The following is a 25,038-nucleotide window of genomic DNA, read 5'->3' on the forward strand; positions in this document are numbered from 1 at the left end:
TTTTCATATCTTACACTATGTTTCTTTTGCTTTTTGTGTTTCGCTTTGTGTGAGTATTGTCTGCTTGATTTTAATGAGTGTTTGCTATCATTTTGATGTATGTTAGCTTGTAGAAGCATCGTTTTAGTTTTTGTTCGCGTCTCATTGTTCTCGCATGCATGACACTATTTTTGCACGAACAGTCATCGTTGCAGCAACTCGCTTCAATAACATGCATGCTTTCCTGTTTTATGAATCCTCCACTTGCTATTTCCATGTATGATCATTCACTCTTTTTTGCACTCATATCATCATGCATTCATACTTCTCATGTTTTCAGTCGCCCGTCGGCCGGCATAGGCTACCTTGGCCCAGACCGTGCCTTGCTTGGCTAGCACTGCGCATTCCCGGAAGCGAAGGCTCTAACTTCCCTTCATAAATTACGCAAGTCTGGCACAACACTGACCTCCAGGCTTGCATTGCGTAATTCTTGGAGGTAGTGTCCTACTGGCCCCAAAAACTATGCAATGCAGTTTGCTAGTTGCATGTCACCGCTGACTAAAATTGCGCATTGCACAGTTTCAGTCCTCAGCAGGCCAGGCTAGACTATGCATTTCACAGTTCTAGCACTCAGTCAACCTCCTGATAGCCCAAACTGTGCCTTGCATAGTTTTGGCAGTCAGTCTCCAGCCTCCCGGTGAAAATTGTGCAATCTTCACAAATAGCCACACAGGTATGTTCCATGTCAATCCTCTAGTTTGTTTTGGTTTTCGAATGACATATTACTTGTCATGAGTGTTTCTATGTCTCCAGGTATTTCAGGCATTCATCTGCCTCTCAGCAACATAGGTACAATGGCTTCCAAAAGAGTAGAGTCGAAGACACCATTCGGAGCACAACCCGGGATGTATTCGCTCAAGTGTCTATGAACTTACCTATCTATGAAGACATCAAGTTGGTAATGGACAGGGATATCAATTTGAAATAGCAGCACCATCAACAGCAGCAGAAGGTGGCACACCTGCACGCAACAAATGTGAGAGGAAGTTTTTTGACAACACAGAGATGGAACAACGTTGCAAGCTCAAGCAGATCCACTTGTGATGAAGGAAACTTTGGAGATTAAGGCTATGAGGTGACAGCGTGACACGAAGATCACGTAAAGGTAGAGAAATAAAGAGAGGAGTTTGATGTGTTGAAGCAACAACTCAAGGAAGAACAAGAGCTGCACAGATGAGAGAATGAGTTGCAACGGGAACAGGTACACTAGGGGGCACAACATGCATAGACGGATGAAACTGCACCCGTACAAGTTATAGATCCATCCCAACATCTGGCATGGAGCAGACAATGTGAGCAGTGTCGTTGATCGCATGCAAGGGAATTTAGCATCATGCATGTCATTATGTGCACACATGCGATCCCACCCATTTGGCACACTCACCGAGGCAAAGGCAAGAAGAAATTCCGACTGGAGCTAAACATGTACTTTGACAAGTTGATGTGCATGGTCACCAGCACACACTTGGATATCAACACAGACACTATGCATCAATATGTTGCTAGTCCAGCCACACTCAAGACGATGATGCGCATGTTATCAAACGAGTTGGACAGAGGGGCCATATCAGTGTACCTGGATGCAATGGAGGCAAGAGTTCACTTTCGGCAGGATGTCACCATTGAGCACATGGACACTATCACGGATGACCAAGCTTGGCATCAGTTCTCCACCGTCAACTGTCACAAGGATGTCAAAGCATTGGTCTCACGACAACATCTTGCATGTCTCGCATGGCTTGCAGATTGTATGTAACGTCTTGTCAAGTGGAAGTTCAAGTGTCGATAGTTGAATGTAACAGTCATAGACTAGTTGAAGAGTCATGAGGATAGACCAACAGTCACAAAGGGAAATGTTAAGGGTCACCCCACCCTTTGCTATAAATAGAACCTCATAACTCATTGTAGAGGCTTTTGGTCAGCAAAGCTTCTGATAGGAGTATCTTAGAGAGAGCTTGGATAGTATTGTAACAAGCCTTGGCTTCTCCACTATGCATAGCCACTATATCTCTTTGGAGGAGTAGGCAGTTGTGACTGTAACGTTCTGCTATCGGGACTAGTGGTTGTACATGGATGTATTGTATGACTAGAACTTACACTTCTTAATATAACATAGTCGGCATGTTTTATGCATATGTCATATTCTATTCCAACTATCTTGTTTACTCTAAATGATATATGTATATGTTTGCTTACGCATGCATGTATGGACTATTCTGTATAAGTATGTATGAATCTTACTGAAATGTGTTGATTGGTTTAACCATCACTTTGGATTGCTCGCTAACTTGATTTCTTGTTTGTAATGCATCTTCTCTTGTGTGTTCCCTTACAAGCCGCATGCTATCACAGGTTTCTAAGGAGCGCACTCACCCCACCTTTCATGTGTTAGAAACATTCATGCAACTTCCTTGACTTGCCACATCTATCACACCCTTGCTACCAACAGGGATATCTTACTTTCCTCTGTGCGAAACCACAGTCAAGGCGATACCGTACGGCCCACTACTGGGACTCCTACACCAAACGGTGTGAGGTCTAATTGGGACTTCTTACTAGGGATATCCCCTAACATGTTGGTGGGTCCAACACCGTCAAATGTATCAAAGGCAAAAAAAACATGAACGAACCATAGATGATGAAATTTTCCATTAACCAAGCAAATTTCCGAGAAGAGTAAAATATTATCGATGTGCATACATCGTGAATAATGTATATCCCTATAGCGAGAAGATTATATTGATGAATGAATACTTGGATTTGTTGAAACTGTGATTAAAATACATCCAAGCTCTCAAATAGGATTTGAGTCCCTTTGTAAAAACAAATGTGACTAAAGGGAAAATAATATGGATGAGTGTGATGCCATGATTCTATTCAATTTGGCAATTGTAAGATTCACAACAGGCATAGATAAAATTACAAATAAGATCATTTGTTGCAAGCGTTTTTTGTGAACATTTCTCGGTTTGTAGAAAATTCGAGAAATAATGAGTGTAAGCATTCCATTCCAAATGCACCGATGAGAGATAGAATATGATTATTTACACATATTCCTAAATTAAAAACATGAATTCCTATGAGACTGCATACATTGGCATATCTGGAAAATATCTGAGAAATTTTATGGTTGTATTTTTTGAAATATGCAATATGCTTACCCTCCGATAGGCTTTTGAATGTAACAACTAAAAATTATAAGCGGGAAGGAATATTGGAGGTCCTTTATTGGATTTTTAATATTAGGTATGCAAAAGGGTAACAACCAATTGGAAGTCACAATATGAGTGGTGAAAAGTTTATCGGGTATTGGAGTATCAAAGATGTATGAACATCATAGTATTTGTGAAGTCATTTATCGAAGAATGAGCAGATTGATGATTGGAAGGTTTGAAAAGAGTATGGGATGTAACATTGTCAATACACTGATGTGCGATATGGAACAGACCCGATAGTTTTATTATGTGGATTTAATTTCATATTAGATTCGAGACATCAGAACTTTTAAACATATGCCCAACCAAATTTCTAATTTATGAATAGATGTGATATCTTTTTAAAATTAGATTTAAATGTCATATCAAGTCTGAGGGTTGTATGGACATCGCACTATTTTGATTTATTCTTATATGAGATGTTCCAATATTTGGAAGCTCCGATAAGGCTACATAACAATCTTGTGGGGCCAACAAATCTTGAATTATTTAATTCAAAAGAAAGCGGTCAACTTTAATCTTTACCTTTCAATATAAAACCCCCTTTTAATAATTTAATTAACCATGAGGAGTATTCCATCGAAGAAATATGTTATCAGAACTTTCTTATGAGGAGAGTTGCGATATTTTTATGATCTAATATGAATTTTCTGATAATGTATTAAAGGTCTATCGAAGTTTTAATGAATATAAGCAAAATTAAAGAATCCTCCAATTCTGACAAAAGACAAATACTTCCTTGAGCATTTTGTAGGTTTAAAAATGATTTCCTGCATGCTTCAAGTCTCCAAAATCAAGGCAATGAAGACTTGAAAAAGAAACAAAACAAAAATAAGAAATAAATATGAAAAAAAATAACAATAGATGAAGATGAACTTGTTAATGCATACCTAGAAGAATTTTCACTGTAAGTTTACCTTATGAATCTTCTAGTTCTCTCGTGCATCTCTCAAAATTTGCATATGTTCAAGACGATCTATTTATTTAGTCTAAAATTCGAAGTAATGAATCTTCAAATTGCATCCACCTCAAATTTACATCTGAGGATAAGAATGGTGAAAATGAACTCTTCAGAAGTACTCGTGAATCAAAGATCGCAAATCCATAGCAATCCTTTGGAATTTCTTCATATATGTTTAATGTGATGAAGCTTTGTAAAAACAAGAGAATCGTGCATTTCACAAGTGTTTATAATATGATTACATAAGAGTTTCTAATATGTTCTAAGTCATTTTTCCAAGAAATGAAAGGGAAATATCAAACACTTGAATTCATTACTTGCTTATAAAAAATCTAAATAACAAAATAGATGCAAATAAATATAGATCTAAATTATTCTATCCCTAATTTCTAATTGAATGGAAGGAAACATGACTAGGTATAGTCATACTTTCAATGTAACCATTCTCTCATTTCAATTCCTGCATGTATGTACAAATCAAACATTAGTAACAAGAATATATTATTGATTTGAGGCTTCTACGATCTATATCTAATATGTTCTAAGTCATTTTTCCAAGAAATGAAAGGGAAATATCAAACACTTGAATTCATTACTTGCTTATAAAAAATCTAAATAACAAAATAGATGCAAATAAATCTAGATCTAAATTATTCTATCCTTAATTTCTAATTGAATGGAAGGAAACATGACTAGGTATAGTCATACTTTCAATGTAACCATTCTCTCATTTCAATTCCTGCATGGATGTACAAATCAAACATTAGTAACAAGAATATATTATTGATTTGAGGCTTCTGCGATCTATATTCTGTGTAGTGTTATCTTACGGAGCCATTGCATTCATGTTTACTGGAATCGACGTTTCGAACCAACCTCTATGGTTCATCATCAAGATTAGATCCACGAGTGAATAATGCAGAACTCAATGAGGTTTAAATAAGGCTAGGGTTGGGATGGGAACGAATATTAGCTGACATGTTAGATGATGTAATCTAGTTTTGTTATAATTTGTTTATTTTAATCTTATTATTAATTTAATGATTATTTTAGTTATTGGTTTTTAATTCCTAATTTAATATCTAGTTTTTCTTTTTTAGATTAAAATTAGGATTAGAATTATAAATATTAATTAGTGATTATCAACTAACTAATAATTATCTGTATAATTAATTAATTTTTATTAATTATATGATTGAAATGAATATTAATGATATACATTTTTTAATTAAATACTCTCTATTTTATTTTATTTTTAGTGAATTATCTTAATTTCAAGTTATGATTGAATGATTAAAAATAAATTAAATAAAATCATAATTAATACCTAGTGACTAATAATGATTATAAACTAATTTATTGTTATGCACAATAAATTAATTTTTATTATTAATTCCAAAAATGAATTTAATATTTTGAACTTAAATTAAATAAATAAAAAATTATCCTTTAATATTTTTGTGAATGATGTTGCAAAGGTTAAATGTTTGTAAACTTTAATTATATTTTATGCACTATTGATACTTAATTTATAAAGATTTTTATTATAGAATTGAATATGATGATTGATATTGGATTCAATTAAACTAAAGTTCAAAAAAAAAAAAAATTGAAATGACTTAAAATAATAATTATAAAAAGTGTTTATTCTTGATGACTTAAAGAAAAAGGTTTAATGAATTTAGGGCTAGTGTCATAAAGAGAAAGATCATGGAGGTTAAGTCAAGGGATGAGAAGGCAGGGAACATTTAGGAGAATGAGGGATTAGAGGTAAGAGTTGAGATCCAATTATCACTAATTTTCCAACCATCAACGCGGTTAAGGTTATTAGGGTGTTTACATATTTTGATAGCTTCTCTGAATTTCCTATGGTGATAATGGTCAATTTTGGCCACAACACAAGAGTTTTCAATACAAATATGATGATTGGTTTTATTGGAGTGCTCGGCCAAAGCTGAGGTTTTGGAACAGTTATGCTTAATGTCAGCTGCATGCTCTTGAATCCTAGTTGAGATTGATTGACCGGTCTCACCAATGTAGGTTTTGCCACAAGAACAAGGAACCAAATAAACCCCTTTGTGGCATTTAGGATCAAAGGGATCTTTAATGAATTTTAGGCATATGCTAATGGTTCTCATAGGTTTAAAGGTGGTTTTTATGTTGTTCTTCTTTAAAATATACGAGATTTATCTGTGGTGCCCAATATGTAGGGGAAGTTGACCTTACCAGCACACTCATCCATACGTTGTTTGTTTTTAGGATTCTCAACCTTCTTGAAAGCTTTGATTCCTTAGTGTCTTCTATATCCATTATTTTGGAAAACATCCATAATATGCTTCTTCTCTTGTTTAAAATGATCCTGATCTGAAATGCAGACAACCTTGGTAGCAAGATTGTTGAGAACCCCTAGTTTTTTAGCAAGATGATGGTGTGAGTTGGCGTGAAGGTAATGCTCTGTGTGGGTTTTCTTACGATAGAACTATTGAGATATTGAGCCATCTTGGTTTCTTTTGATTAGGATGTCAAGAAAGGGAAGGCTCCCATTCTCCTCCACTTCCATAGTAAATTGGATAGAATTAGATTGACTGTTAAGGTGTTTTAGGAAAATGTCTAGTTTTTCTTTTCCATGAGGCCAAATAATATAGGTGTCATCGACAAATATTTTCCAAAGTTTAGGTTTTAATGGTGAAGAATCAATGGCTTTAGTTTTGAAATGTTCCTTAAACAGATTGGCAATGATGGGAGACAAAGGTGATCCCATAGCCACACCGTAGGTTTGCTCATATATATCATCTTTATAATTGAAAAAGATTGATCTCAGGCAAACTTATACTAATTTGGTTGTGTTAGGATCAATGACTTTTTGGATTACCTCCATGGTTTCACCTATGGGAATATTAGTATAAAGCGATTTCACATCAAAACTCACCAAGATGTCATTTTGATCAAGTTTTATCTTCTTGATTTCATTGATGAAGTGATTGGAATCTTTGACAAAGGAACTAGTATTCCCCACCAAGGGTTTAAGTTTTTTAGCAAGATATTTGACGAGATGGTAAGTGGGACCTCCAATGGTGTTGACAATGGGTCTTATGGGGATACCTTCTTTGTGAATTTTGGGGGCTCCATAAATCCTAGGGGTGTAGGGATTGGTTTCAATAAGATTCTTAATGTTGTGTTCTTTGCTAGATTTTATTAAGTTACTAACGACTTTGGATATCTTTCTTATGGGATTATTTTTTAATTTTATGTAATAGCTGTTGTTAGTCAGGTGGTCAAGCATCTTCTCATTGTAATCCTTTATGTTCATTATAACAGTTTCACCACCTTTGTCAGCTTTCAAGACCACAATGTTAGGGTTTTGGTTAAGGGTCTTAAGAGAAAGATATTCATGTTTGGAAATGTTGCTTTTGGGAGGTTTGGCTTGTTGAAAATAGCAACAAGAAATGCTAAAAATATCACAACTATAAATTGCAGTTTGGCTACCAGTGCTGGATTGAGCAACAGGGAATGAAAAATGGAAGTGCTAAAAATAGCATTGCTATTTTTAGCAGTTCAGGATGGATTCCTATTTTAGTCAATCCCTAAACTAAAATAGTGAAGTAAAATTCGAATTTGAACTTAATAGTTGTTTGAAAATAAATTAATTAATTCTCCATGAGTTAATTAGTTGTGGAAAATAAAACATGAAGTCTATGTGAGGACATGCAACAGTTTCTCCATTAATTGAGGAATTTATCCATCAGTTAAAGAGATAAGGATGAGTTCTAATTTGAGTTGTAATTAGTTGGCTCAGTTAACTAATTCAAGTCCAGTTAGATTGATTTAAACAATTTATTTAAATTAATGTGAGTTCAGTTAGTTAATGCATGCTTGCATATAACTGTTGCACTTCAGATAACTGAATATTCTCTCATGGATAACTCATGCATGTCAGTTCAGACAGAGACCCAGTTGAGATCAGAGGAAGGACAGTGTACTATCAGTTGGATGGATTTTTCTTATAAAGGAAGCTCATCCATGGAGAAGGATTTATCTCCTTCAAGATTGCGCAGTTAGATCAGAGGTTAGTGAGTGTGTGAAGAGGCAAATTCACACAAGTGGTTGCACTGGACCCTAAGGAAAATTACGCAAAGAAATAGGAGGCTTGCAAGGTAGAGGAGAAGGTTTGAGAGAGGCCTTTGACTGTCTATGAGTAGCAGAGGGATTGCAGAGAGAGCAGGATAGCATGTGAGTTGATTCTTTTTGTAATCCGGACTATTTTCCACTTGTATGATAATACAGAGATTGGGGTTTTAGGCTGAGTCTTTCCCCTAGTTATTTCTTCTATGTTATGTGTGATTGATTTCTCCTTATCAGTTATATGTGTTCAATTGATCTTGCTCAATTCGATTAAGCTTCCACATAATTGTTTGTAGAAGTAGATCAAGTATTTTGCTTTAGTTTATTGCATTATCAAGTGATCTACAGTGGAAATTTCTACATGGTATTAGAGTGAAGGTGATCAAGGAAGAAAAGTATACAAGAAGGGAGAAGTTCGAAGTTTGTGGTTCCTTAATATAGAAATTGAGTTCTTATAACATCTCTATTTCATGTATGCGTTCAGTGGTTTAAGAATCGAGTATGCACTTGATGGTAGCTCGAATTATATAGCCTGGAAGGATCGCATGGAAGCAGTATTAGAGGATAACAGTCTAAAGGACTTCATTGATCAAGAAGTCCCCAAGCTGACTTCTGCTACTCAATTGGTGAAATGAAAGAAATGTGTGGCTAGAGCAAGGAGAATCCTTCTGGAGGGAGTTTGAGACCACATAGTCTCGAGTCTCCATGAGAAGGAGACACCATTTTCAATGTGGAAAACATTGAAAGATCTATATCAGAATAGCAGCAATCAAAGGAAGATGGCGCTGAAAGACAAGCTTCGAAAGATCAAGTGTGAAAAGGGCTGCACTATCTCTACATATCTGAACAAGCTCATCACATGCAAGGATGAGCTTGGAAGTGTAGGGATCATGAAAGCTGATGATGACATGGTGAGTCTTTCACTCCTCGGTCTTCCTAAGAGCTGGCATAGCTACCAGGACTCAGTTAATGGAAGAGAGAAACTGCCAGATTGGGAACAACTTTGGTCGGATCTAATGTAGGAGGAGATAAGAAGAAGCACCAGAGATGGTTCTTCATCCATGGAGGATGAAGAAAATTGCACCTTAGCAAGTAAGGCGAAGAAGGGGAAGGAGAAGGATTCTCTTTCCCAATCCAGTTCTTCCCAAGGTGGGAAGAAGTTTGACAAATCGAAAGTGTGATGCTTTCATTGTCATGAGGTGGGCCATTTTGCTACAAATTGTCCACTGAGGAAATCCAAGAAGGGATCCGTGGAAGGATCAGAAGGTGAGGCATTGGCCTCACAATTCGAGTTGGATTTCACACTGTTTGCATGCATGGTTTCATCCATGGTGGGAAGTGGTTGGTTTCTTGACAGTGGAGCTTCTTTCCACATGATCGACAACAAGATTTTGTTCAGTACTTTGGAGGATAAAGATCTCCAGATACTCATAGCGATGGGTAATGATGAAAAGTATAGTGTCTCAGGTGTAGGCACGGTTACTTTTCAGAGGGAGCATGGAGCTTGATTACCTTGACCAATGTCAAGTATGTATCAGGACTGAAGAGAAATTTGGTGTTGATCGCGATGCTGGAAGACAAAGGCTATGATGTAGTCTTTAGTAAGGAAAAGGTTTTCCGTCGACACATAACCACTAGACAGGTGAAGCAGATCGATTCACGGGTCAATAACCTGTATGCTCTTGAGGTTCAAGATGCATGTAAAGCCTTGAGGAGCAAGGCAACTGATGGAGACTTGGTGGTTGAGAGGGAGAGTACATTACCTCTCAACATGGAGTGCCAGAAGAAGCCTCAGATGATTGTGGAGGAGCCACGATTGGTGAAGCAGCTTCACGAGGTTGTGGAGTAGCCACAACTAGAGAAGCTAAGAGGAGATTGAGTAGAGACATCTACTCATGCAGAGACCTCCAGTAGGGGGAAATTTTGAGCCAGGTGGGCATAGGGATCACATGCATCCATATATCTAGGTAGGAGGTGGGACGATGTGGAGTCATCATCCTAAGAAGGCTGGAATAGGGGTAGGATCCTTGAGGTACCTGTTAGCACTGCTACGTGTTTGAAGCATTTTTTAGGGTCAAGGATAGCTTGGCCGTGGTGTTTTCTGAAAAGGAGGAACTAGCAGCAGTTCATTCAATCTTTCCCCTTCCATTTGCTTTACCCTTATAACTCCCGCAACCTTCATTTCCTCCTTCCCTTTCATTTTCCCTACTCTCCCTTAACCCCGTTGTTGCCTTTTTCTCTATTATCCTTATAAACTCATTGTAATTTTTTTTCCCTTAGCTCCAGGGCATATGTCATTTTAACATAAACCCGCCTAAACCATGTTCCTATAACCTCTCGAGCGCTTTTGGCTTATAATGTTATTAACCCGTTTAAACTTTATTTAAAGGCTTTGGGAGTTTTGTGTCAAACCCTGATTACCCTTGATAAGCCCCGATAATTTTCATAACCCCGCACATATAATGAATTTATTAACCCTAAGCTTTAATAAAGCCCAGGCCCGCCTGCACCTGTCACATCAACCCCAGAGCACATGTTTGTTACCTCAACCATCTGATCGCGCCCACTTGATGATCCAACGTGTTTCGCAAGCCCTCACCCCGTAAGCTGCGCATCCGTTAGGTAGCGAGGAAGGCGGTTTCCCACCAAACCTACTTGCCACACAGCGGAATATAGCTGGATCGCTCTCGCCTATATGTAAACCGCCCCCTGCCGAAAAGCGATGCGGGGAAACTGCCCGTCCACAAAACCGCCGCCTCCCCACCCGTTAACTCCCTCGCATCTTCTGCTCCCATTAGTTGTCGGATCTACCCAACAATGATCCGACGGCTGTTGTTGATCCCTGCACCTCTGTGTCTTCCATTGCTTCCGCTATCAGATCTAGGCCATCCATCTAAGCCATCTAATGGCCAATGTTCATTCTCGGCTCTTCATCCATTTTCAAGGCGTTTTTCAGTGTTTTTGGCTTGAATCTTACACAAGAAGGAGGAAATGATCCAGAGGCTTGCGCATTAAAGCCCTCATCTACTGCATTCAACATAGTGTACTTCCAAAGGACAGAAGGACCACCTTGAGCAGATAAATCATTGCAGCATTTATTGGAATTTATTCAGTTAATACTTCACCTGTTCCAAGAGTACACCAGAGTACACAAAGAGCCATTTTGTTCATTCAGATTGTAGCAGAAAATCCATATCTAACTGTAAATGTGGTTGGTGGCCAGTTATGACCCCTCCACACATAGCCTAGTAGAGATATTTTGTAAACAAATTCTATATATACCCAGAAAAACAATGTAATGAGGTTGATGAGTGTTATTCTATTGCAGGTTTCAACTTCTGGAGACTGTAACTACTTTGTAACCTGTAGCTTTTGGTCTGCATTTCCAGCTAATACAAGCTTCTTTTGCTGTTGATTGCTCACTTTCCACTGCTTCTTCTTTGTTCCAGGTTGTGCCTATTCTGCATTATTTCATGTGTTGTTAATATTTAGCATTAGAGGGGCTGTCATCCCACCTCTATGTTAGGATTTAACATGTATCATTGAATTTGCTTGCAGGATTTTGTTGTCGTAATACCAGAGAGCTGTCATCTTGTCTGTGTATTAAAAGATGGATTCACAGACCTTTTAACTGGTTGCAGCTAGCCATCATAGGGTCCTGTGCATCTGATGGTGTGATTAGTCTTCTCCATCATCACATTTTCTTTAAATTGTGTGTAATTAGTGGTCTAAAGCCTTGTAGTCTGGGGGTGTTCACCCATGTCTAGGGTCAATCATAGTGGAAGTGGTTATCTGGCTTGAATATGCAACATTTGTTCCATTCATCCACCATTTATCCAATATTTTGTTGAGTTTGTAATGTTCCAAGCATCTCTGAGATACAACCTAGGAGAGTTTCTTGGGGTGATAACATTAATTGGCGTCGTTGCCAGGGAGAGGAGAATCGAAGCTCAGCTTCTCTGGTAGAATGACACAGCTTCAAAAGTTGATGACAGACAAGGTTTGAACATAGTTTCCGGTTGTAATCATCCATCTGACAACTCCATTGGTGGAAGACCAACCTTTGGCGACTCCACATTGAAGTTCTGGCTCAGTTTATGCGACACACTCGAAGAAATCCTCAAAAATCTCCTACTGAACCAGTGCCTGAACCTGAGAAGGCTGTTAAAATGAAGAAAGCTTCACAGAAAGGGGCATCAGGATCAGGTAAGCCTAAGAAATGTTACTCATCTCTGAAAGATAAAGTCATTGCTGAAGATTTACAGTTTGAATAATTAGAACACAGCACTGTTAATAAGGAAAAATATTCAGAGATTAGTTCAACCCCTAGTGCAGTTAGTTCCCCTTTGACTCTCAGTCCAAAGAAAGCATCCCATTCAATCCAAAACATCCCTTTATCTCTTCCATCCATCACATTACTCCCTACCATTCAATATGCTAGTATTCTTCCAAATATTCCAATCATGGCTGGACAACAAGCACCTACGAGGATAGAAAGAATTGTAGCTGCCAGATATGGACCATTGGTCTTTCCTGTGCCTTTAAATCCTATGCCTATGGGAGAATATAAAAAATATATGCCTAAGTTCACTGGTACAGAGGGAGTAACAGCAGAAGAACACCTTTTTACAGTTATGCTAATAATTTAGATATAAGTGAAAATGATGTGTGGATGAGAGTTTTTGTTCAAAGCCTTGATGGAGAGGCTAGGAAGTGGTTCAGAGAATTACCCCAGAGATCTATAACAGATATTGAAGCATTAGATGATGCATTTTTGAAGCAATGGGGAGATAAAAAGGACTTGTTGTATTATCACACAGAGTTTGGTAATCTGAAGAGGGAAAATGGGGAATCAATACCTGATTTTAATAAAAGATTCAATAGAATGTATAGTAAGATACCAGCTAAGGTAAAGCCTACTCCTACCTCTGCCAAACTCACTTATGCCAATGCTTTTGACTCTGATTTCTGCCTATTATTGAGAGAAAGAAGATGTGCTACGTTGGCAGACATGCAGGATGCAACCTTAGAAGTAGAATCTAATATCATGGTAGCAAAAAAGCTAAAAAATCAAGCTGACAAGAGAAGACAGAGAGGTCAGGCTTCTACTTCTTCTGCATCATCTTCAGAGCCTAAATTAGATAAAATGACCAAGATGATAGAGTCATTGGCTGCTGAAATTTCTAAGCTAAAAGTTGAACAGAATTCAGGGAAAACAAGGCAGCAGAACACATTTGCTCCAAGAAACCCCAATCCTTTCAGAAGAGAAAATGAGCAGTTACAAATTATGCAGAGGGGTGAAGATTCAAAAGGAGATCAAAAAGTTAAAGCTCCCTTTCAGAATGTAGTCATGGAGGAGGAACAATTTGAAGAAGATGAAGATGAGATTCACTGCGTGGAAGATAAAGGCAGTGCTGCATTTTTGACATTAGCTAAGTATGAACAATCATTGCTGCATGAAAAAAATAGTTAGGAGTGGGACAAAGGAGATGTTCTACAAACCGGTGACCAGCAGAGATATAATTTGAGATCCAATGCAAAAAATGCCAAAGAAAATTTTTCCCAAGCAGCTGCTATCCAAAAAGAAACACATGATATCAAACAAAGAAGACCAGTAGCTAATTCAGTCATCCTCAAAGCTCTAGTTCAAGAGGTTAAAATTTCTGATAAATCTTCTTCTTCTTTCAGCTTTGAGTCAGAAGTTCAGAGGTTGAAAATATCCATGCCTCTGGTTGAGTTGGTTAAGAGTGAAGCATTTAGGAAGCCTATCCTTGAATCCCTTGAGATAGAAACCAAACAAACCTCCACTGACTCTGTTAATTTGCAAGATGACAAGCCTGCCATTATGCTCAGCCCCATGATTGAACCTGTTGATAATAATTCTCCATCATTTTATGTCTCATTAACCATACATGACAGAATCCTCCACAATTGCCTGCTAGACACAGGGGCCAGCCACAATCTAATGCCTAAAGCTGTCATGGAAGAATTGGGCCTTAATATCACTAGACCCTATCATGATTTATTTTCTTTTGATTCAAGGAAGGTGAAATGTCTCGGATTGATTAAAGATCTGGCTATTACCTTAACTCAGCTACCCATGAAGAGTATGATGATGGATATTGTGGTAGCAGATGTCCCTCCTAAATTTGGGATGCTGCTATCTAGAGGTTGGATTAAGAGACTAGGTGGGACATTACAGAATGATCTATCTTATGCAACTATCCCAGTTTTTGGAGGATAGAGCAGGAGATTGTATAGAGAAGCAAAATTGGCATACATCATCAGTGATGAGAAGAATCCTACAAATCATCCCATATATGCAGTGGACACTGATTTCGGAGCATGCATTCTCCAAATGGAAGAGTCTCAAAAGGCCTTAATGCAGCTTAGAAAACCAACAGTTCAAGCCGAGCAAGAGCAAGGAAGTCAAGTTTGGAAAATGTTTTTTGATGGAGCATGTTCCAAGGAGACTGCAGGAGCAGGGGTGGTGCTTGTATTTCCACAGCAAGAAAGCATTCAGTTGTCTTTTAAGCTGGTTTTTCAAGTGACAAACAACGTAGTAGAGTATGAGGCTTTGCTGTTGGGCCTTAACGCAGCAAAAGATAGAGGAATCAAGAGTATAAAGCTATGTAGAGATGTTGATCTGATTATCCAGCAAGTGAATAAAACGTTTCATGCAAAGCACCCAAGGCTGAAAGCATACAGAGATGAGGTATGGAGAATCAGAGATTCCTTTGATTTTTTATGTATTTCATACATTCCTAGAGCCCAAAATCAACTTGTTGATTCCCTTGCTGTCTCTGCTAGTCTATTTATTCCTCCTATACCTCCCAGACTAGTGTATGAAGTCCAAGTCAAGTACAGACCTTCCTTTCCTGACAATGTCCACCATTGGAAAGTTTTTGAAGATGATAATGAGTTGAATAGGTTCTTGCAATTCATTGATGAGTTCTCTGAGATGCAAATTGACCAAGAGAATGATGTTGTTATCACAAAATCAAGCACTGAAGGCTGCCAATCAGCAAGATTCTGTGTAACTATTTCAAACCAGGCTTTTGACTAAGGCTTAGCCTCCTTAGTCTGAGAGGGCTCTCTCAAAGGTTATGAATGTAGACTAATGACAAGATGGCTAACTCTTATAAGACACATAAACAAGTATGCTGGCTGGACAACATTGAATTGATTCCCATTGGGCTTATGGAGTCACTCATATCTCAGTAAACAACAACACTATCTTTCATAGAAGTCAGGGCACTTTACATCTAAATGTTCAAACATAACTTACATGAAACCACAATTTGCAAAGGCATATAGGAAGTCAGAGCATGATCCATGAGTTCTGAGTGATTATGCATTTACCAAACTGTAAAGAACATTAAAGAAACTATACCATCACACATTTGAACAAGAAGATCCATTGTGAATCCTGAGAAGAAAAACAGTCCTCTGTATTACTAAAACTCTGTTTACACACAAGCCAAAGCAGTCTTCAAAATATCCAACCCCCTGTTTATCTCTGTTTCAGCTATTTATAAAGTGCTTATTCTATCTCATTCGAGCTTCCTCCTCCAGCATGAGGGGAGCTCGATGACTGCCTATGATGACACCTATTTGCTTTTAACAAACTCATAAATTCAATAAGGAACTAACTGTAGTGTTTAAGAGTCCTAAACCAACCATAACTCTAACTCTATCTTCTTCATAAATTGATTCCTCCTTGCAGCTTTGACACCTGGCTTTCTCTTTGTTCAACTGAGATGGCATGAGATGGCATAAGATGGGCAATTAATGTCCCATGCTGGCTTTGAATACCGAAGGCTTTGATCTGTTCTGTATTGGCTGAAAATATCCCTAAATTTTCGGTTCTGGTCCCCCATCACCGAGTATGCAGCAGTGGATACTTTAATTCTTTAATAACCAAAAGAATAGGGTAACACCATGCTCCTGATATGTTGGAGGCTTCCTTGGTAGACAGGTGTGACACAAGAGTGGATACAGAGTTGACCATTAAAACCTCCAATTCTCTAGGAAGTGGACACTCCCCTGCGCAAACATCATGGCAATCATTTCTGAGACACTGAATGTGATCTTCCCCGCCAGCAAATTTGAAATATTCTGGCATGTCAGCTATAGTTACATAACTGAAAACAGGCCAACTTGATTTCAGAAAGAATGAAAGTATAAATTACTAGTAGAGAAAATTGTAAGTGTAGCCAGTTGCGATGAGTGAAATAACTCCAATGATCAATGTAGACAGCAGTGTTACATTCAGAAGTAAACCCTGCCCCAGGTAACCTGCTAATGTTATTGTACCATCTGCAAGCACTCGAGCCAATGTTCCAGCTTCTGTGGACAGCAAACCACCGTTGTAGGCCCCTCGTGCTAACCTTGAGGACATGACCTTTGATAATAAGAAAAGGTTCACACCTTCAAGAACTTCTGCAGATACAAATGTGATAAATGCTCCACTCACATACTGTGCAACTGAGTAGGGGAATATTATATTGAAGCTTAGCAGGATACCAACGCATGTAAACACTTCAGCAGCAAATAAAATTTGCCTGCCCTCAAACATGTTGCTGATATAGTTGCCAACAACAACATTGACTGGTAAAAGTGTTAATCCAAGCAATGCAAGGAATATTGCAACTGAGCTGGTAGTATGCTGTGACAACACTCGACTCAGAAAACAATATCTCCATTGCATACTTGAGCAAATTTATTCTTGCAGTAACCTCCAAGAAGAAATCTTCCTCAAAATCTATTGCACACATTTAATCATTGAGAACGCGCAACTCCAATTGAAACATCTAAAACACACACATTAATTACACTAGATGCTGCTCTCAAGATAATTTCTTCAACATATATATCTGTTGCAGTTGCAATTGTTATAGTGATTCAACGCGTGGTGTCAAGATAGAGGTCGAACTTTGGGTATAACTGCCATATAGGAATGTTGCTCTAACAAGTTACCGTGTCCTCTCTGTAGTATTCAAGGCATAACAGTACTTCTTATTATCTGCTGGAAAATATCTTTAACTTTGGTATTGTCGACGGGTTTCAGTCAAAACATTGATTTTTACTGCCTTGCCACTTGTCACAGTTCCCACGTCAGGAATCCACTGAAGCCCAGTGATATTATCAGTGAAATAAGCAGTACCTCCATTGACAAGAGCTTCGGCAAGGCATTTGAGCCTTGGACACGGAATTGAACGCACAATCTGGATCCACAGCATTACTATGTTTGTACAGAAGTGCCCTAAACTCTTCCTCGAGGCAATCCATAGCCTGATGGTGAATATTTTCCAAGCGCTGCAGAACCGTCAAATCCTTCACATCATCCGGTAACTGGCTGAGCCCATCAACTAAACTCTGAATGTCATCAACTGCCTGTAGGTATGAATAAACTTGTTCCAGCTCCTCGCTCCAATTCGAACCTTCCAATGAAACAAAAGGCTCTTCACCTTCTTTGCAATGGGAAGCACCGGCTTAAAACCCGCTTCCATTTGTTTTTATTTAATGCAAACTCTTTAACGACATCAGTCAATATAACTCCAGCCCTTGTGCCACATCATCAGCAGATACAAATATGACCATAACACCTTTCTGTTTCACAGCTTCCAATGCATCTTTTAATAAAGGGATCTGTAGACAAAAACAGGGGAGAAGCACAAGGCGAGGCTTGGAAAAGGTTGGTTCTAAAATGCCCTGAAGGCAGTTCAAAACATATGTATACTTTCCCCAGAGCTCCGGTCTGCTCTCCATAAGAGACAAATTCAATATCCTATGGATACACCAGATACCAAAACTAACAAGTAGGCTTGCTACCCAGACACAACCCTCTCCACAATGAGGAACTGACGGGACAAGGACTGATGCTGATTCTGTGCATCACTGTTGTATAACTAGCTGAGACCACCCATTTGTTCACCAACCCATCCTGCAATGTTTAACTTTGCATTCATTCGTTGATGAAGTTATGAAGATCCTTATGCATCAATCCTGTCACCAGACAACACTACTTCTATCTTTATCTACAAACGAGCTTAATGCCTGCAACAGATTTGAGTGCAAAAGTTTAGACATTGCAGAAACCACCGCTTCCTTGAAATCACTGTCACTGCTCCCATCTGCATTTCTGGAGGGAAACAGAACTCTGTACAATAGGCATGCTAGGATTTTGGCCTCCACTGACAACTCGAACAAATCCCCAATTTCGTAGCACGCTACGAAACCACCTAAACATGTAGCGCTGCGAAACTGCTAAAGGATTTATGCGCTACGAAAACACTTTGTCCTTAAGCTAGTCTGAGCAATTTTTGGAAACAGAATTTTCAGTGATAACAGTGGCTCCACTTGGGATAGTGTGCCCTTGTGGTACACTAAGAACTCGCAGGTCCAGTGCCTTATCCATTCATGACAAACAGAAATTTGCTTGACAAGCATGACTGTAGGAGAAAGAAAGCTACATCTACTGAAAAATGCTCAGTTGACCTTGAGCTTATTTATATTTACCTACCTACCTACCCTAACAATTTCAAACTTTTTTCTGCTCAATCAACATGAAATTTCCAATGTAGCCAATCCTCTGTTTTATCTGATATTTGACTTCTTTGACTGCATCGGAGTTCAAAGCCAATATGATAGTGTGATGACCGCTGCCACTGGAATTGTCTCTGATCTTTATAGGAAAACTGAAACACTGGAGTGTAAAATTCTTCAATGTAATCAGCTATAGGATCCCAGAATACATGATCAGCTTGATTTTTCTTGTAACTTTCTGGTTGTGCAAACTGATCTTCAACAACAGTGTTCAGTTCCTCAATCGTGAAAGAGAAAGGAACCAGCATTGTCTCCTTGCGTTCTGCCATAGAAAACTTCTGAAAATAATGATCATGATTATGAAAACTGTATGCCTGAATTTGACCTTCTAAACCTTCAATTTCTTTCTCAATGTCCTCAGCAACTTCATCCAAAAATCTCATCTTATCCTCTGCTTTACAATCAAATGACTTTAGATATGAGGACAAGGACAAAGAAAAAATTTCACCTATTTCTTCATTAATATGATCATCATTCATTGTTTGAAACCCTCAACTGAAGGAGAGTTTGCCACCACCTCTGACCTATCTATCCATTCCTCCAAAAACATAAGCCATAAGTCTTGAAATGACTTAACGGATTTGATAGGAAAACTTTCAATCCATTGTTTGCATTTCCCTTGAAGTGAATCATAAAATAACATAATGCAAACATCCTCATGTTTAACTCTAAGAAGCTCAGCAAAATGACAGAAATCTGAGATATGCTTCAGAGTTAAACTCAAATCTTCTCCATTAAATTTGGGACCATTCCTTAGAAAATATGCATCCTTGGGAAAATGATTTGGGAAACCATGAATTCCTGAAAAATCTATGCATGCATACCTTGAACTAAGAATGGTAGCTTCTGGGTCCTTCATAACTCCAGTGGAATCACCATGAACCTATGAATTTCGAATTCTTCAACAATGGAGTCGCCAAGGTAGATTTGCAGCCTCAAAAACCTTCTGAGCTCCTGCTACCTTCAGAAGTTCAGCTTCATAATTTCGGGAATGAGTAATCTTCAGACTCCTGGCAGACGCACCAAAATGTTATCACAAAATCAAGCACTGAAGGCTGCCAATCAGCAAGACTCTGTGTAACTATTTCAAACCAGGCTTTTGACTAAGGCTTAGCCTCCTTAGCCTGAGAGGGCTCTCTCAAAGGTTATGAATGTAGACTAATGACAAGATGGCTAACTCTTATAAGACACATAAACAAGTATGCTGGCTGGACAACATTGAATTGATTCCCATTGGGCTTATGGAGTCACTCATATCTCAGTAAACAACAACACTATCTTTCATAGAAGTCAGGGCACTTTACATCTAAATGTTCAAACATAACTTACATGAAACCACAGTTTGCAAAGGCATACAGGAAGTCAGAGCATGATCCATGAGTTCTGAGTGATTATGCATTTACCAAACTGTAAAAGAACATTAAAGAAACTATACCATCACACATTTGAACAAGAAGATCCATTGTGAATCCTGAGAAGAAAAACAGTCCTCTGTATTACTAAAACTCTGTTTACACACAAGCCAAAACAGTCTTCAAAATATCCAACCCCCTGTCTATCTCTGTTTCAGCTATTTATAAAGTGCTTATTCTATCTCATTCGAGCTTCCTCCTCCAGCATGAGGGGAGCTCGATGACTGCCTATGATGACACCTATTTGCTTTTAACAAACTCATAAATTCAATAAGGAACTAACTGTAGTGTTTAAGAGTCCTAAACCAACCATAACTCTAACTCTATCTTCTTCATAAATTGATTCCTCCTTGCAGCTTTGACACCTGGCTTTCTCTTCGTTCAGCTGAGATGGCATGAGATGGCATAAGATGGGAAATTAATGTCCCATGCCGGCTTTGAATACCGAAGGCTTTGATCTGTTCTGTATTGGCTGAAAATATCCCTAAATTTTCGGTTTTGGTCACCCATCACCGAGTATGCAGCAGTGGATACTTTAATTCTTTAATAACCCAAAAGAGTAGGGTAACACCATGCTCCTGATATGCTAGAGGCTTCCTTGGTAGACAGGTGTGACACAAGAGTGGATACAGAGTTGACCATTAAAACCTCCAATTCTCTAGGAAGTGGACACTCCCCCGCGCAAACATCATGGCAATCATTTTTGAGACACTGAATGTGATCTTCCCCGCCAGCAAATTTGAAATATTCTGGCATGTCAGCTATAGTTACATAACTGAAAACAGGCCAACTTGATTTCAGAAAGAATGAAAGTATAAATTACTAGTAGAGAAAATTGTAAGTGTAGCCAGTTGCGATGAGTGAAATAACTCCAATGATCAATGTAGACAGTAGTGTTACATTTAGAAGTAAACCCTGCCCCAGGTAACCTGCTAATGTTATTGTACCATCTGCAAGCACTCGAGCCAATGTTCCAGCTTCTGTGGACAGCAAACCACCGTTGTAGGCCCCTCGTGCTAACCTTGAGGACATGACCTTTGATAATAAGAAAAGGTTCACACCTTCAAGAACTTCTGCAGATACAAATGTGATAAATGCTCCACTCACATACTGTGCAACTGAGTAGGGGAATATTATATTGAAGCTTAGCAGGATACCAACGCATGTAAACACTTCAGCAGCAAATAAAATTTGCCTGCCCTCAAACATGTTGCTGATATAGTTGCCAACAACAACATTGACTGGTAAAAGTGTTAATCCAAGCAATGCAAGGAATATTGCAACTGAGCTGGTAGTATGCTGTGACAACACTCGACTCAGAAAACAATATCTCCATTGCATACTTGAGCAAATTTATTCTTGCAGTAACCTCCAAGAAGAAATCTTCCTCAAAATCTATTGCACACATTTAATCATTGAGAATGCGCAACTCCAATTGAAACATCTAAAACACACACATTAATTACACTAGATGCTGCTCTCAAGATAATTTCTTCAACATATATATCTGTTGCAGTTGCAATTGTTATAGTGATTCAACACGTGGTGTCAAGATAGAGGTCGAACTTTGGGTATAACTGCCATATAGGAATGTTGCTCTAACAAGTTACCGTGTCCTCTCTGTAGTATTCAAGGCATAACAGTACTTCTTATTATCTGCTGGAAAATATCTTAAACTCTGGTATTGTCGACGGGTTTCAGTCGAAACATTGATTTTGACTGCCTTGCCACTTGTCATAGTTCCCAAGATCATTGTTCCTCTTAGATATTCTAAATGGGTAGCTAATTTGGTGGTAGTGAGGAAGAAGAGTGGAGAAATCAGACTGTGTGTTGATTTCCAAAATTTAAACAAATGCTCAAAGAAAGACAACTATCCTCTGCCAAAGATGGAGCATTTGTTGCAAAAGGTCTCAGGAGCTAAAGTGATGTCATTTTTGGATGGATTTTCAAGCTTCAATCAGATTGTTGTGCACCCAAATGATCAAGAAAAGACTGCATTTACCACTCCTTGGGGCACTTTTATGTATGCCAAAATGCCATTTGGATTGATGAACGCTGGAGCCACTTTTCAGAGAGCTATGGATATAGAATTTGTGGGAGAGAAGGACAAATTTGTGCTTATCTACCTTGATGATATTACAGTTTATTCCAACAGCCATCAAAATCATTTGCAGCATTTGAAAAAAGTGTTCTTTAAGTGCAGGAGGTTTGGAATTTCAGTCAATCCCAAAAAATCTCAATTTGCTTTGAATGAAGGCAAGCTGTTAGGACATATTGTGTCTGTTGCAGGTGTTCAGATTGACCCATAAAGAGTAAAAGAAATTCAAACTTTAACTGTCCTAGATCAAAGAAGGATGTTCAGTCCTTTCTGGGCAAAATTAATTTTGTCAGGAGGTTTATACCAAATTTTGCTAAGCTAGTTAAGCATGTGACCTCCATGTTGAAGAAAGGATCAGAGGTAAGATGGATTGATACAACAAGACAATCTTTTGAGTCAATTAAAAAGGCTATAATGGAGGCTCCCACATTAATAAGTCCAGACTACAGCAAGGAGTTCCACATATTTTCTTTTGCCTCTGAAGATACCATTGCAACTATTTTATTGCAGGTAGACAAAGAAGGTTCAGAGCATCCGGTGGCATTTTTCAGCAAGAATTTAAGGGATGCTGAACTGAGGTATGATATTATAGAAAAACAGGCATATGCTCTTATTAAATCCTTAAAAGCTTTCAGAGTTTATATCTTGCATTCAAAAATAATTGCATATGTGCCTTCTGCTGCAATTAAAGATGCCTTAACCCAACCTGATGTTGATGGAAGAAGGGAAAAATGGATTGCAAAATTGATTAAATTCAATATAGAACTGAAGCCCACCAAGCTGGTCAGAGGTCAGGGGCTTGCCAAAATATTAGTTGAAGAAAATTGTAGGTCTTTAGACATTGATTTCCTATATGCAAGTGCAGAAAATGGTCAGGCAGAAAAGCAAGAGGAAGCAGCTGAAACAAGGAGAAAGAAGTCAGTAGATGAGAATATAGCTTCTTGTAATTGGTATGTTGGAATAATAATAATTTTTTGCTGAAGCTAGAAATCCCTTCAGGCTTAAGATAAAGTCAAGCTAGAACTTTAAAACTTAGAGCAGCTAAGTATTGCATTATGGAGAATCTGCTCTACTGAAGGGATCCATCTAGAATATTTCTAAGGTGTCTGGACAAAGAACAGTCAATAGAAGCTATGCAGAAGTTTTATAACAGTATGTGTGGAGGGCACCATTATTGGAGGACTACTGCCCATAAAATTCTCAGAGCTGGGTACTATTGGCCCACTTTATTTTCTGATGTGTTTTCTTTTGTTAAATCTTGTGACAAGTGCCAAAGATTTGAAGGAAGACAGCAGTTGAAATCCCTGCCCCTAAAACCAATAATTGCAAAAGGACCTTTTCAGCAGTGGGGTTGGATTTCATTGGAGAAATCAATCCACATTCCAGTGGCCAACACAGGTAGATATTGGTAGCCACTGATTATTTCACTAAGTGGATTGAAGCAATCCCTGCCAGGAAGGCTGATCATAATGTGGTCATGAAGTTTTTGACAAAGAATATCCTCAGCAGATTTGGTTTCCCACATAAATTAATTACAGATAATGCAGCAGCCTTCAGGGCCAAAGAGTTGGTGGAAATGTGTGACTCAATGGGCATCAAATTGATTCATTCCACGTCATATTATCCACAAGGAAATGGTCTGGCCGAATCCTCTATTAAAAGTCTGATCAGGATAATTAAAAAGCTGTTAGAGGAAAATAAAAAGAATTTGGATTCGATGCTCGAGTATGCACTGTGGGCTGACAAAGTAACCATTAAGAAATCCACAGGGAATTCTCCATTCAAGCTGGTATATGGCACTGAGGTTGTATTCCCAATACAATTAACTTTTCCTGTGGAAAAATTCCTTCAAGAGGAGCAGGATGAGGAAGAAAACATGGAAAGAAGAATAACTAATTTGACAGAGTTACATCAGATTAGAGAGCAGCTGGTGGAAAAGGCTGTAGCACATCAGAAGAGAATCAAGGATGCTTTTGACAAAGGGACTAAAATAGATAATTTTCAGGTTGGAGACTTGGTTCTGAAATGGGATGCATTAAAGAAAAAGAAAGGCAATCATGGAAAGCTTGATGCTTTCTGGACAGGTCCTTTTATTATTTCATAGATTCATGGGAACAACACCTTCATACTCAAAAGTATGGGAGGAGAACCAGTTTTTGAAGGCCCATTTAATGGGCGTTTTCTGAAAATTTCTGAGATTTAAGGTCTTTGGCCTTAAGAGCTATAAATATTTTGTTTTATCAGTATTAGTATAGGTTCACCCAGACTCCATGCCCAATGGAACACTAAAAATTTTGTTAATTGGTTTTCAGCTGGGAAGGCATTGATCTGCAGGTTCTTGAGACCTCACAGGGAGGATCTCATCCCCAGAAGGAGCCAAATGTTAGCACTGCTACATGTTTGAAGCATTTTTGAGGGTCAAGGACAGCTTGGCTGTGGTGTTTTCTGAAAAGGAGGAACTAGCAGCAGTTCATTCAATCTTTCCCCTTCCATTTGCTTTACCCTTATAACTCTTGCCACCTTCATTTCCTCCTTCCCTTTCATTTTCCCTACTCTCCCTTAACCCCATTGTTGCCTTTTTCT

Source organism: Pinus tabuliformis, chromosome 2_2 (assembly GCF_031772625.1).
Source record: "Pinus tabuliformis cultivar Carrire ecotype Pingquan chromosome 2_2, CPIR1, whole genome shotgun sequence".
Classification (NCBI taxonomy): Eukaryota; Viridiplantae; Streptophyta; class Pinopsida; order Pinales; family Pinaceae; genus Pinus; species Pinus tabuliformis.